Here is a 15,826-nt window from a genome sequence, read left to right on the forward strand (position 1 = left end):
AGATATTTGGGGAACAACCTTCCTACTGAGTTCCTTCAAAAACTGTGTTCAAGTGTACCTAGAAGAATTGATGCTGTTTTGAAGCATAGGTGCCGACATTCTGGCTGCCAGGTCGGCTCAACTCAACAGTGGGCGTGGTGCGTCACAGGAAGGGGTGATGGGGAGGAGCAGGGGGCATGACATGGCAGAGGGGGGCACGATGGGGTGGAGCAGGGGGCACAGCCACGAGATCGTGTCATCATAGCCCCGTCCCTGCTACACTATGCTGAGATTACCGGTATAGTGGGGCAGGCGCTGGGGTCAAGATGATGCGATTCGCGTCATTGGCACCCCCGCTGCGAGGGTTATTTGAGTGTTTCTACTGGGGGTTTGGGGGCTTGGCTACCGGCTGGGAGACTTACCAACTTTTTTCGGGTGGCCAGGAGCGCCACCCGACTTTCGGGAGCCTCCCGGACATTCCGGGAGAGGAGGCAAGTATGTTTTGAAGGCATAGGGTGGTCACACGATATATTGATTTGATTAGATTTTTCTTTTGTTCATTCACTTTGCATTTTGTTAATTGATAAAATTAAACTATTAACACTTCTATTGTTGAAAGCATTCTTTCTTTGCAGCATTTTTTCCACACCTGCCTAAAATTTTTGCACAGTACTGTATATTGTGGGTCATTCCGACCCGTTCGCACGCAGCGGTTCTTTGATGCGGTGCGAACGGGTGAGAAATGCGCATGTGCAGCGGATGCATTGTGCACGCGCATCGTTGCCTGGTGACGATCATTGCCGGGCAACGCCGCCGCCACCGAGAAATGTGATCGCAGCGGCGATCGCAAGAAGACGGACAGGCAGGAGGCGTCCCAGGGCGGATAATCACCGTTTTCCAGGCGCAGTGAGTCCAATGCAGGTGTGTCGAGGCGTTTGGAGGGCGGATGTCTGACATCAGGAACCGGGACCTTCATCGCTGGATCCGTCGCACTGGGTGAGCAACTGCAGCCCTGGTCTTCTTTTACTTGAAACTTTTTTAGCATAGCAGGGCTGCCCAAGCGATCGTAGCCTTGCTATGCTAAAATACACTCCCCCATAGGCGGCGTCAGGTTGATCGCACGAGCAGCAAAAAGTTGCTATGTGCGATCAACTCGGAATGATTCCCGCTGTAAATAAAAAATGTTTTGTGCCTGGCGCTCAACAATATACTAATACATATAACGTGTCCCCGCAGCTGGACTGATTGTACTCCCCTGATATCAATGCAGTAACAGTCAGTTTTAGGGGCAGTTTAAGTGACTGTCTGCCTGAAAAATACTGTAGGTGAATGGCACTGTACAAGGTGGATGGAGATGAAGGCCCAGATCTAAGGGGGAGCTGAACCATTATCCTAGGGCTTTAATGGGTTCTTAATCCAACCCTGATCCTGTACAGAGTCACCACAACAACCACCTACAATCAGATCTCCATTTCCATGGACAAATAAGTCTCATTTTATTTCTAGGTTCCTAGGTGGAGCAGCCAATGTTAGCGGCACATACACAAGCTCAAGCCTCAATGGCCAAGTGCCGTAGAGAGGTGTGGTATAATAGATAGACAGTCAATCGAGGGACACCACATGTTACACAGTCAAAAGGTCAACAGGGTCAAAAGGTCGACATGAAAATGGTCAACATAAAAAAGGTAGACACCATTTGTTTTGCAATTTTGGGGTTTGTGTGGATAGTTTTGTCATCTGGGACCCCTAATTGTAGAAAGGCATCCCCTCACAGGGCATGCTTCGCTCGCCACGCTTCGGGCACGGTGGCTCGCCACAAGGTTTCTAACCAACTCTGTGCCAACATGGATAGAGAAGGTATGAAAAAGTCCAAAAACATAAAATAAAATTGAAAGAAAAACTCTGGGGCTAATTCAGACCTAATCGCTGCTGTGCGTTTTCACACAGCGGGCAATCAGGTCTGAACTGCACGTGCGCAGGCACCGTAGTGCGCCAGTGCATGCCAGAGATGCGATCGGCATCTCTGCCCAGCGATCGCCTTTCCCCAATTGACAGGCAGAGGCATTTGCTGGGTGGGAGGGGGTGAGCCGGCGGCGTTGGGCTACCGATTTGGGGGCGCGGTCCGGGCAACGCAGGCGTGCCCGGACCGCATCACGCAGCCGCTGTGACCCGAAGAGCGACTCGTAGCCCCCTAACGGACTAACCATGTGCTGGGCGTCTTCCCCGCATGTCTGCGAAAGTGATCGTAAATGTGCTAAATATAGCACATCTACGATCAGGTCAGAATTACCCCCCCTGTGTCTACCTTTTGTACTGTCTACCTTTTTCATATCAACCTTTTGACCCTATCGTCCTAATGTTTGTCTAACATATTGAGGGGTATTCAATTGTTTGAAAAGTCAGTTGGGTGTTATTTTTTCCTATCTAATAGACATGGAAAAAACAGACACCCAACTGACTTTTCAAACAATTGAATCCCCCCATTGTGTCTATCTATTGACTGTCTAACTAGACACTGTCTATCTATCATCTGGATACCCCGTAGAGTACCTCCCCGCTACATAGGGTTGCCAGATCATCCCTTTAATAAGGGACACATATGAATTCTGTGGTTGGCTGACTTCAAGTTTCCATATCAGCTGGGTTTAATCAGCCACAGAACCCGTGCAATTCACTGCTACAGTATCAAATATAACAGCGCCATATCTGACCAACACGCAGCGCAGTACCCAGTGTGGAGCCTCGTACACCATGAACAACATAGCACCATAATGAAACAAAAAGTTTTAGGAGAACATTCTGACGTCACATTTGTTTTTATTTTTCATATGGAACCGGGAAAGTGCTGTAATTATTAAAAGTCAGGAAGAGAACCTGCAGATGATAAATGAGAAGGCTGAATGTGTCAGAGCAGGTGCGCTAATTATGCAGCCAGTAGATAAGTCTACCGCATGAGTGACAGTCTACCTCGCCGTACCCCCTCAATATCTTGCAATGACATTCGGTATGACTGTTTGTTTTGTATTTTGAGGAGAAACTGATGAGATGAGATAAAACAAACAAATATTTAATTGTTCTGTTTGTCATATCGTTAGCAGCTCGTTAGCTTTGGGAATCAGGCTTCGTTTAATGCGAGCAGAGACAGGAGAGGTACCATGCCTCGTCAAATAATGAAGTGTGCATTACGACTTACCCTGGCAAAGACTCCACACAGAATAACCTGGTCCCTCAGTCAGGTCGCATAATGGTCAGCCTTGTCGTCAGTTTGAACATTGCGCAGATCTAGTTCTCAGGGCGGGAGTGAGGTTTGCGGGGGGCCCCACCAATAAAATTGCCAAAATGATATACTGGCCTTATTAAAAAGTATAATGACTAAATTCTCCCAGCATTCTCCCACAGAGAACCCTCAGTTCACATTATACCACACTGGTGATGTGGCTATGTTTGGGGACCCCTGGGCGACTGGTCAGAGTGCCCTGTTGTTAATTTAGCTCTGCTTGTTAGGTGACCAGACTGAATGACCTGATGTTAAGGGACCCATTCATTAAAGGTCATTTACAAAGCGCAATCATTCGCTCCGTAGTTCAAAAGCCACTATGCATGGGTTTACAGTAAAGCTGGGTACACACTTGAGCGACGGGCATTCGTTTCCGACATCGGAACGTAAGCCATCAGCCCAGATTTTGTGCGCACACTGGAATTATGTTAATGAGGGATGGAACGAACATGTTTCGTCCTCCATTAGCATACTACAGCACGTTAGCGATATTCAGGCTGGATGTGCAGCACATCAAACCTGATGATATCGCTAGCGACCATGGGAGCCACTGGCCATTTTTCGGAGTCCTGCGCATGCGCTGTAGACTCTGGCACTGTGCCAGAGTCTCAGCGCTGACCGCGGCGGTGACGGCTACAGAGAGAAGAGGGGGCCCACAAACGGAGTCTGCACACGGGTCCCCTCCTCTCTAGAAACGCCGCTGGTGAGAGCGCACACATTGGGCACACACACTGAGTCATACAGTATGCCTGATATGTCGTTCCAATTCGTCAAATCAGGGCGATATTGCTCCGGTGTGTACCGAGCTTAAGATGGCACCAATTGGTGAGGAGCAGACGGATACAGTTGGGTGAAGTGAGGACATTTCTAGAAAACTGCAGAGTTTGAAAAGCAGTACAGAAAACGGATTTCATTATTTGGGGTGAGATTACTGTAGTGGGCATAACACATGCCTAGGGGAATTTCCACTATATACGAAAGGACTTCAGTCTTTCACCAGCTCAGAGCTGGCAAGCTATCAGTCCAACTTTAATGCACAGAAGGTAACAGAAACAGCTGTACTAATGGTTTGTCAAATCACTGAAGCGCTGGGTGAAAATAATCAGATAAGATTTAAAAAAAGCTTGAAAAGATATTTTCATCACATATTCTAGCAAGAAGTGAGATCAGAACGCTGCAAAACAGCCTGGGCAAGTGTTATTCTGCGAAGTTATTCTGCACAGAGAACCTCATTTCTCTGCATATTAGCTCTGACAAATATTAGTTGTGCCAAGGAAATAGGGGCTATAATTGCCAACACTTTACAATATTGAGCCAGAGCATCCACACAGGGTGCCCTAATACTGTCTCAGCAGACCATGGAACTGACAATCCGCATCACGCCATGTTTACTGAAATTAATAAGGATGTACTTTGCTGCATATTGTATAATGATCTTCAATTAATATTAACTTCTAGCACAGAGAGTATTAACAGATGGAGATTACACGGAGTAATAGAAGAATTTAATGGTATAGTTGGCAATACTGAAACATACTGTGGGATCTTCCTAAAGACAAATTCTGGAAATTAGGGGTATTTGTTAGTCCAATCCCGACCGCCGGCATACCGACACTTCTTCTCCCTCTTGGGAGTCCACGACAACCCCTGGAGGGAGAATAGATAGCGTGGCACGCATAGTACGCCACCGTGCCAGCAGTGTTGCGAGCGCAGCGAGCGTTTAAGGGGCTCATTTGCGCTCACCCAGCTGTCGGTATGCCGGCAGGCGGGATTCCGGTATGCTGGTTGCCGGGAGCCCGACCGCCGGCATACCATACTACACCCTTCTATATAAAGTGTCAGATGTGGTAGGTGGTGGGCTCAGGTGCAAAAATATGCTGTGAGCCTCCACACTGAGTTCACAATATGCCACATGGTAGTGCGCCACGTGACCGCCAAACAATACACACAGCATCTCACTGACTAATAATAATCTGTGCCCCCTTTAAACTCACCAGTGTCTGGTGTCAGCAGGTGGTATTCATGTGACCAGCGGTCGGGAAACCGACAGCCACATGACCTCCACCAACATCCCGCCCCCTCACTATCCCGACGGTTGGCATGCCGACCAACAGGGACTATTTCCACTCGTGGGTGTCCACGACACCCATAGAGTGGGAATTGAACCTGTGGTGACCGCAGGTCACCACCGAGCAAACAGCGTGGCGAGCCCGCAAGGGGCTTGCTGCACTCGCCTCTCCCCGCCGGGATCCCAGCGTCGGTATGCCACCGGTCAGCCATACCACACCCGTGTCAGCATGCACTGCTCAGAGGAAGCCCAATTACATGTAGACAAAACCATACTGTATATATATATATATATATACTGTAGGTGATGGGAACACTTAAGGAGCATACAATTGCACTTTCCCTTGACATCTCATTTATGATTTCCACAATTCTATGTGCTGAGACTTCCGACTGGACAATGAAATGCAGCGGCACAAACTTGGGAGATACATGAACTGGACTCCTGAAACTCCTGAGCGGTTATGGACCCTAAGAATCTCGGAGCCCGATACAAATGCCCCCTTGTACCCCATGTCACCTGGCCTGATAATAACCAATAAGCAGCAGGGCAGCAGTACCCTAGTGTTAGGTGCCATTGCATACCTTCCAACTTTTGATTGTTGGGGTTGGGACATGCCGCACCAGAGGTGCGGCCGGCAAGGGGCGTAGCCTAGCACAGCAACCCCCATTTTTGTAATTTTGGGGGCGTGCCCAACTCAGGGAGCCAGCCCCCGGTTCCACTTTCTGTACTGATAGATGCCATGTGCGTGGATAGAGCAGAGCAGAGGTGATCACTGGCTCTCACAACTGTCCCCCCCCCCCCCCCCCCCCCGCCCACGGGACACTGCGGCCCGAAGGTGGGACAGCGTTCAGTTAGCGGGATTGTCCCGAAGTATTCGGGACAGTTGGGAGGTATGCATTGTAGGCAGTAAGGCGGAGAGTCTGATAGGGAGAGAGTTCCAGAGATAAGGTGCAGCATGGGCAAAATCTTTGAAGCGGTAGGAAGTAATCAGCTGAGAGGAGACGTGGCATTCATTTGTGAAACGAACTGGGCAGGCATGAATATGAGATAAGGTCAGAGATTCTAAATAGGAGAGGAGGATTGGCTGGAGGCTTCTCTGGCCAAAGAATCTAGGGTTAACAATTGTTTTTGACGTTTTGGAAAGTTATATAGCTATTCTCCAATTGCAAAAACGTCTGATTTTCCAGTGCTTTTCGTCTACTTTGTGGTATTTACTGCGACTAGCTGATAATGACCCTCCTATAGCCTGTCAGGGAACTACTAGTCCGCACGGTACTGGTATTTTGCTCAATTTGTTTTTGAATTTTCTTTTGTGACCTTTATTTCTTAACTGTTTCTGTGGTCAACATATTTAATTATTTGGTTCTGCATTTATTATCTGTTTCATATTTTGTCAGGTATGCCTTCTTCATAATTATATTATTATGGCATTGTACACTGTTTGATTCATTGTTCATACTGCTTCAGAATCAATTAAAAACATATAAAAAAATAAATAGGAGAGGGGGTGAGGGCTTTGTAAGTGTGAGAAGTTGGAATTGGGTTCTGAAGGAGAAGTTGAGCCAGTGTAGGATTTGTAGGGAGAGGTGAGACATATGTAATATGTTTGGGGAGGAAAATGAGCTAGATAGCAGAACTGAGGACAAATTGGAGTGGAGAGGGGTTGGAAACAGAGAGGCCAGGTGAGAGGGTATTTACAGTCGTCCAGTCTGGAGATGACCAGTGAGTGGATGAGGGTCTTAGGGGTCTAGTCATGAAGCAGTGAAAAGAGTGGAGAAGTGAGCCTGTGGAGAAGTTGCCCATGGCAACCAATCAGCTGCTCTAGACAATTGTATAGTATGCAAATGATAAATGTTACTTCAATGCTGATTGGTTGCCATGGGCAACTTCTTCACAGGCTCACTTCTGCAACTGTCTTGTTGCAAAGTTGGCATCTTATCACAGAGCCATGCCTGAAATCACTGAGCTCTTCAGAATGACCCATTCTGTATCACAAATGTTTGCAAATGGAGACTGCATGGCTAGGTGCTTGATTGACTTTTGTCCATATAGTGTATATCTAGTGCAGAAGCATACATTGCGGCACACAGTACATCCCTATCCTGCTCTGCGGGTTGTTTGCAGCTGTCACTGGTGCAGAAAGGACTACACTCAGGATCTTCTTATCTTTATAACAGGGTTACTTCTTTTCAGCTTTTTAATGTCAATTTTGTTTATTCTGCTTACTTTGTGGTAGAGACTCAGGAAGTAGTGGTGGATAGTTCACTGTGTACATTTACTGTAGATAGCATACCTCCCAACTTTTGAAGGTCCAGGGTCTGGACGTTCACGCGGTGGAGCCGCGCGCGACCCGAAAAGGGCCATGGCTTAGTGTGGGAGGGGCGTGGCCGAGCATCACGGCTCCCCTCCCAGCATTGAATGCGCACGACATCTATTCAGGCATCACTCGCTGCTTTGCAGAGCAGAGCAGCGGGTGATCAAAGCCACCCCCAACTGCCCCCCCATCCGCCGGACACTGTGACCCGCGGGAGGTACAGCGTCCTGATAAAGTCAGTTATTACCTAAAAACATTAAGCTATATTCTGTTATGGGCTAAGTACGCTATTGGCGCACAGAGTACCGTAAGGGTACGCACCTAGCGTAGCAGACGCTAGGCCGAGGGCGCGACGCACGAGCGACACGCACGCTCACAGAATGTTACACAGTAACCCTTAGTAACAACACACCTTAAGGGTACGCTTTACACTTTAAACCTTGACAATTAAATACTATAACGATGTAATGCTTATTAACCTTGATTATATGAGAAGCTGATTGAGCGATTTACAGTAACTAGTGAAAACACAAGACCTGGTTAGGATATAAAAACCACTTAGGCTCTAACACCCAGTGGATAATTCTATTTGAGTAAAAAGGGGAAAAACAGTACAGCTTATACACTACAAAACTAACATAAAAATCTAAACAGAATAACGAGAAATAATATGAACAATAGCGAACGATCGCAAATACAAGAAAACAGAATGAGTACACAATGAGAACAAATGGCAAACACAGAGGATAACAAAATGGCTACAGAGAACTTACACACGTGGGAATGATTCGCAGGCGCGTCCTGAATCCAGCCCTCAGCCTTCAATGTGAAAACCTTGCAGAGGGAGTGAGCGACTGGACAGGCAATGGTGGTCTTTATATACACAACATACAGTATCAATACAATGGTCCCTATAATCTCATGGTTCATTGGACACAGGAATGTGTCTCTGCATTATAACAAAAGGTCATAGGTGGGTTCGAACAGGTGGGCTGTGCCTTTCTCCAACTGCTCAGGTGGGAGGTATCCTTAGGATTCCCGCCGCATGGGTAATGAACAGCAAATACAGTAAATATCTATAAACTACTTTTGTACATAACTATGCGCAGGAGCGAGCAATCTCTTCCTAACCAACACCGAAATGTTACCAATAAAATACTCTACAGCTGGATACTAGACACCACCGTTCTACCTTTATCTGACCCTTCCCATCATGCAAAGAGGAATTTCTCTGTCCAAGAACCGTTTACACTAAACATACTTTCTGACATTGTTAAGGGGAATATTCACTATAAAACACACTATGTGGGTAAAATGTGTTATCATCGAGTCGCCCGCTAGACGCTCACAAACTCTACCGTAAATGCGCATACACCGCGCGTGATCGCCGGAGCGATCTTACACAAATTGCGGATATGTGCACGCACGGCAGGGTGTGCGCGTGTGCAACGGGCATGTGCATGAGGGGTTAGTACAAGGCATATGTATCAGGATATTTTTCGACTTTGACAGTCCACCCTTTGGCAGTCAATAATAACTGCCACTATCTAAACAATTAAGCAGAAAAATATATTACCATGAAATACCTTATTATGATTGGGAGTAGGGAGAAGAGGAGGAGGTGGGAAATGTATGACCTAGTGAGATAGTAAAAAGCATGTATGTATGAAATCCATGTCTGAGGGGTCATGTATCATCGTGCCGTACATGTTCTAAAAATAAGCTTCGAGGTATTGCGAAGTATACATTGAATCCTTCTTATCCCGTATTAAGGGTCTGTAAGTGGGCTAACAAACTCTACCAAGCTCTTTTCAGTTTTTAGTTCCAACAAATGGGGTGCACATTAGTTGATGATACATGAAGGGGGAAAAATATGTGAGTGCTAATATATGTGTCTATATCACCTGTCGACTATGTGTGCCACTACCTGAAGATAGAAGAGATGAAGATAAGAAACATGCGTTATAAATGCATTTGTATGAATATATATATGTGGTCGTCCTTCTGCGTCTGTTGGAGTCTTGTTGATGTCTTGTTGAAGTCTTGTCCGGATTGCTGTATATTTGCTGAGTGGCAAGCAAAGCTCTTCAAGTGTCCATAAAATTAAAGTCTCTAACAGTTCATCAAATGGCTGTGGCAAAGTTCATCAATGGTCTGTATAATGGGTCATCAAAATCTTCTTCCGAGTCGGTGTCTTTTTACCTTGGAGAAAAACAAAGGAGAAACGGGTGAAAGAAACGGACCATGGATCACGTTTTATCACAACATTGTCTCGATTGCTGGGTCATAAATTAAACTAGTTGTTGTTCCAATGCCCTTGCTCCTCAAACTCATCAATTTGGTACTACGCTTGCAATTCATTAAAATTCGAACACATCTGAATATCAAACCAATCATTATGACAACTCCTAGGATACATAAGAGGAATTTCCCTACAGCAACGATAACATTTTGAGCCCATTCTCCTAACCCTGAGAACCAATTTCATGGGTTCAACCATGATACCCAGTCGGTCAGTTCATTACCCACAGAAGCAAGGGTAAGGTTGTGTCTCCTTCGGAACTCCCACTTCAATTGCAAGATATCGTCCATCTTTTGATCTATGAACTCGGTTGGGTCCTCAGTGCTGTTTGTGATATACGTACAACACTTCACTCCATACTGAGTTGCTAGGGTGACACAATACCCTCCTGTCACTGCTGTAATATAATTGAGAACCATCCTGTGCTGGATCAGTTCCGTTTTGTAAGCTTGCAATTCTCTCCCAGTATATCTAACGGTGTCATCATACATCTCGATGATATTGTCTATCAGGTTCGCTAGCGCGGTAATATACCTAAAATTTATAACTCCTCTGGCGGTACGGGTGATATCTAGCACGAGCAGGAGTTTAATCCCGGTGGATTCGTGGATCAAATCAGAGGCTGCATGCTCTGTCCTATCTATAAGGTGTCTCTTTACAATGTGTTCGTAATGGGTGTGAGTGTAAGGAGCTTGAGCATTGCGGTGAACATCTTTCATTCTATCATGGGTAATGGTCATTACTTCCGGTAACACTCTTCCAATGTAACACAATCCCTCTAAGTTTGGGGCAAGCCACTTATACGCCTTCCTCCCACATATGAAATATGCATCATCGGGGAGGACATATGGGACAGAATATGACATCACCATATTACAAACCTTCCAAGTGAAAAATCCTATCCCTAATTCGCTCATCTGTCTAGTACACGTATCAGATTGTATGATATGCGCACAGTATCCTGGTGATACTTCTCCAACTCGCATGGGCCTACTTCCTAGAGTGTACCTATATTGGAAATATCTTCCACTGTTGGCTATTTGGCGTATAAGCTCTGAGTCAATGGGCATTCTATCGGCTCTGTGTGAGAATGTCATGGTTCGGTTGTTCCATGTTACTTCCCAATTTCCCGGCTTTCGGGGATTGGAAATGTTAAAACATATTAAGGACCTATCCACATGATATTGGTGGAGCTTCAAACTAGGAGGCCTAGAAATATTAAATTTCTTGTCCACCGGTCTCCCATCCCTTAATTCAAGTACCTCATCTATCGTTAAAGAGTATGGCACTAGTCCTGACTTTCTATGACCTTGAGGTACTTGTGAGCACACCCAGCATTCCGTTTGGTTTAAAACCTTACCCACTAATGAGTGATAGTCACTCAATGGATGACGGTCCATATTGATATTAATGCTGGACTGACATCTCTGGATGCACCCGTCCTCAACTATGTTGTCACAATTCCTACATATACAATTCTCTTCAGCTAACAATCCTTCACAATGTCTGTTAGTGTCATGGCTACCAGATCGTTTTCTGATACTCGCCGTTGCTCGGTGATTGTGTTGCTCTCGGAATTCTACGAATCCATCCTGGTCATCAGAACCCATTCCAGATCCTTTCTCGACCTCACTAGTACTCTCACCGAAACAGACTGCTCTGGTCAACAACAGAGTCAACAGGAAAACACGGACTGCAGTCTCTTGGGGCGAGTCCATATTTACAGGAGGAGAAAGAAAGAGTTGTAATGGGGGAAAGAAAACAACTAGGGGGGAAAGAAAGCTTGGCGCGACAACCGCCTCTGATCTTGTAGTTCTCTGTGCTCAGGTGCCGTGACACCAGTCCTGCCTCTCAGCCTTCCCGGAACAGACACTCTAGTGATATGGTTTCCTCCACACTCTGCTCTTTGTCACGGGCTCTCTCTGGGTCAGCGACCTTCTTACAGTGGGATGAGTGGACCCAAGTCTCTCTTTCGGCAACCTTCAATGCTGTCGTGCTGGTCAGTAAGACTTGGTACGGTCCTTCCCAATGGTCAATCAGGCAACCTGAGCATAGAAAATTCCGAATCATTACATAATCCCCAGGTTCAATGTCATGACAATTACTGTCTGGAAGATCAGGAATCACCAGCTTTAGATTGCTATTCTGATTCCTCAACTGCTTGCTCATCTTAACCAAATACTTTACAGTGACTTCATTGTTACATTTCAAATCATCCTGGGGGTCAATCATTACATGGGGTTGTCGACCAAAAAGAATTTCAAAGGGGGACAGATTAAGAGGGGACCTGGGAGTGGTTCTGATGCTGTACAATACAAGTGGCAAAGCTTCTGGCCACAACAATCCAGTTTCAGCCATTACTTTGCTCAACTTGTTCTTAATAGTGCTGTTTACTCTTTCCACTTTCGCACTCGCCTGTGGGCGGTACAGAGTATGCAGCTTACTATTAATTCCCATTAATTTGCACATTACCTGAAAGACTTCACCTGTAAAATGGGTAGCCCTATCACTTTCAATTATCCTAGGGATACCATACCTGCACACAAATTCCTGCACGATTTTCTTTGCAGTAAACGTAGCGGTATTTGTGGCAGCGGGGAACGCTTCAACCCAATTTGAAAACACATCAATACAAACCAATACATACTTTAAATTTCTACAGGGTGGCAATTGTATGAAATCAATTTGTATTACCTGAAAAGGGCCGTCCGTTGGCGGAATATGGGCTGGTTCTGTTGGTATCGCCTTTCCAATGTTCTTCCTCAAGCAGGTGAGGCATGTCATCGCCCTCTTACCCGCATGGGAAGAAAATCCTGGTGCACACCAGTAGGCTCTTACCAATTTGCACATACCTTCTTTACCTAGATGAGTCAGCCCATGTGCCGCCTCCGCTAAACTCGGAAGGTATGCTCTGGGTGCCACTGGCTTACCCTGTCCAGAGTCCTGAGGACTCCTGGCCACATCCTTTTGACCTCCAGACTGCCTTTTCCTGTGGAGAACACAAATCTTGCATTTCACTCAATTTCTGTGTGCTGACGGTATTGAATACCATCAGTTGTGTGATGTCTGTCTGTATGGGGGTACTGGCTGCTAATTTAGCAGCTTCGTCTGCCCGGCTGTTACCAAGTGACACCGGGTCTTGGCTGTATGTGTGGGCTTTACACTTGATAACAGCCACTCTGTCAGGTTCCTGTATTGCTGCTAAGAGTCTTTTGATGTGGGTCGCATGCGCCACGGGTGTGCCAGCTGCCGTCATGAAATTTCTGAGGCGCCATAGGGCCCCGAAATCATGCACTACTCCAAAGGCATACCTAGAATCTGTGTAGATATTGGCTGACTTACCTTTAGCCAATTCACACGCTCTGGTTAGGGCGACCAGCTCAGCAACTTGTGCTGAGTGAGGTGGGCCCAGGGGTTCCGCTTCTATGGTGCCTTTGTCATCTACGACTGCGTATCCAGTACACAAGTCTCCAGAGTCCGTCTGTCTGTGGCAACTACCGTCAGTGTAGAAAGTAAAATCTACACCTTCCAGTGGGTTGTCACTGATGTCAGGCCTTGCAGTGAAATTTTGGGTCAAATATTCCATACAATCATGTGTGTCAGTGTCTGTACTAAATCCTCCTTCCCCATTACTCTCATCCCCCACCCTTTGTGCCTGTCCAGGCACACCTGGGAGATACGTTGCAGGATTTAGTGCGCTGCATCTCCTTATGGTGATGTTTACAGGGGCCATTAGTGCTAATTCCCACCTTGTAAACCGTGCGGATGAGACGTGTCTGGTTTGGGCAGAATTCAGTAAGGCTGACACTACATGAGGTGTATGAATGGTCAGGTTGTGTCCTAGCACTACATCTTCGCTTTTATTCACTAGCAATGCTATCGCTGCAACACTTCGCACGCAAGTGGGCAGGGATCGTGCTACCGTGTCTAGCTGCGCGCTGTAGTAGGCTACCGGCCTGCTGGCATCACCATGCTTCTGGGTTAAGACGCCTGCCGCACACCCAGCACTTTCCGTACCGTACAGTTCAAAGGGTTTCCCATAATCTGGCATACCTAATGCTGGTGCCTGCGTTAGGCACTGTTTGAGTCTCTCAAATGCCAGTTCGGACTCATCTGTGTGCGAAATCCGATCTGGTTTGTTTGATGAGACCATCTCTTGTAAAGGTAAGGCTAGTATGGAAAACCCTGGGATCTTTGACCTCAAACGGGAAAATACGATTTTTAGTAAATATACCCCATAATTGTTCTTAATTCTGTCCGGGAAAAGGGACAATGCATTGCAATGTTCCTGACGGGAGTGACTCCTGTAGCGTCAGTTTTTCCATTTGGGACTGCAATTACCCTGACAGGATTAAGTTCAATCACATCACTCTGGGTTGATTCTACAATGTGTGGTGTAATTGTTTCTGCATAATGTACAGTACCGTACTTACCTGCGGACACGACCTCACCTGTCCCTCCACTAGGGGCCTTTGCTACTCCTCTTACTGGCGGGCCGTGCCCACTGTAGTCTCTCTTATGGTGGCTGCTAGTGAGAGTGCCGATATTGTAGTAGGCTCATCTTCCTGGTCGCAGTCCTGAGGGAAGTTTAAGACAGGATACAATTTGCACGGGTTAACATTAGCATCAATACACTTATCTACTTTACTCTTATCATTTATACATTTATTAAGTGCACTTTTATCATATACCAGTATGCCATTCTCTATAGCCACTTTCTCTCCTGTTATGTATGGTGGTGGTGGTGCGGTAGCTATCAGTTTCCTGATAGGATTGGAACCAGCTGCTTGAGCTAATCCTCTTTGTATCTCGCCTTCCTGTTGCCATAACTGTAAATAATCATAATGTCTAATCCGTTGCTTGCCGGACTTTATTAGACACATCCTTCTCCTTAAATTTTGCAAAACCTCAGGATTAAAACTGCCTACCCTGGGAAACTTCTCCCCATCGTTCACAGTCATACGTTCCCACTCATTGCATAAAACCTCTGCGTGTGATCCATATTTTTCACACATTATGTACCTCGCTGACCCGACTGGCCGCGGAATAATATCAACCTGAACCTTGGTTGATCGTCCCTTACTTGAGCAACTGGCCCCCATTCTTTGCAGGTATTGCCTTCTCAGCGAATTCCTACAAAAACCACGTTCCCAGAGGTAAGGCGACGGTGAAAGTCCAACGAGTGCCTTCACCCACTCTCGCCCACGTCGACCAATATGCCCACACACTGCTTCAGCGCTGGCGTACTCAACCCAGGGCCCCTATGTGACCTCTACTTACTGGGGCGTGTGGGAGTATGCTACCCTCCCCAGTAAGTATCAGTTGCTGGAGAATTCCTGAGTGAACAGCGAACCTCCCTTAAAATAAAAAAAACCTACACAAATCACGTTAGAATGTACAAATAGTGTTTATGATCCCGCAAAGCGTACGCAAATTGCGTAATGGGTATCAAGGTAACCAACTAATGCACACAATTACATGCGGTACAGTCGCAATGCGTATAAGTAACTATTACTTATCCGCAGAACGACCAGCGGAATCGGTTGTTTAGGCTGCGAAACCTTCAGCCGGAGCGTATTCTCAAAACGGGCCTATATGGGTATTGCGCCAACCCCCAGGGCTGCGCTCTCTACCTCTGACCTTTCTTAAGTCAGGGTTTTCAGAACTTCATATATGTACTTTTAACGGATTTCTGACTTTCGCGGACCTCCTGGTCTGCTGTAACACTAATTGCTCCTCTTACCTTATTGACTTTAAACGTGAGATGGCCTTCTCCCACGCCACCACGTGTTCACCTCTCGGGTATCCTTCTACGAGATCTCGAATTCCGGGGTTCACACCAAAAAAAACTTTACTTGCATACACACGCTCTTTCACTTCATA

Source organism: Pseudophryne corroboree, chromosome 10 (genome assembly GCF_028390025.1).
Source record: "Pseudophryne corroboree isolate aPseCor3 chromosome 10, aPseCor3.hap2, whole genome shotgun sequence".
In the NCBI taxonomy this organism is placed as follows: domain Eukaryota; kingdom Metazoa; phylum Chordata; class Amphibia; order Anura; family Myobatrachidae; genus Pseudophryne; species Pseudophryne corroboree.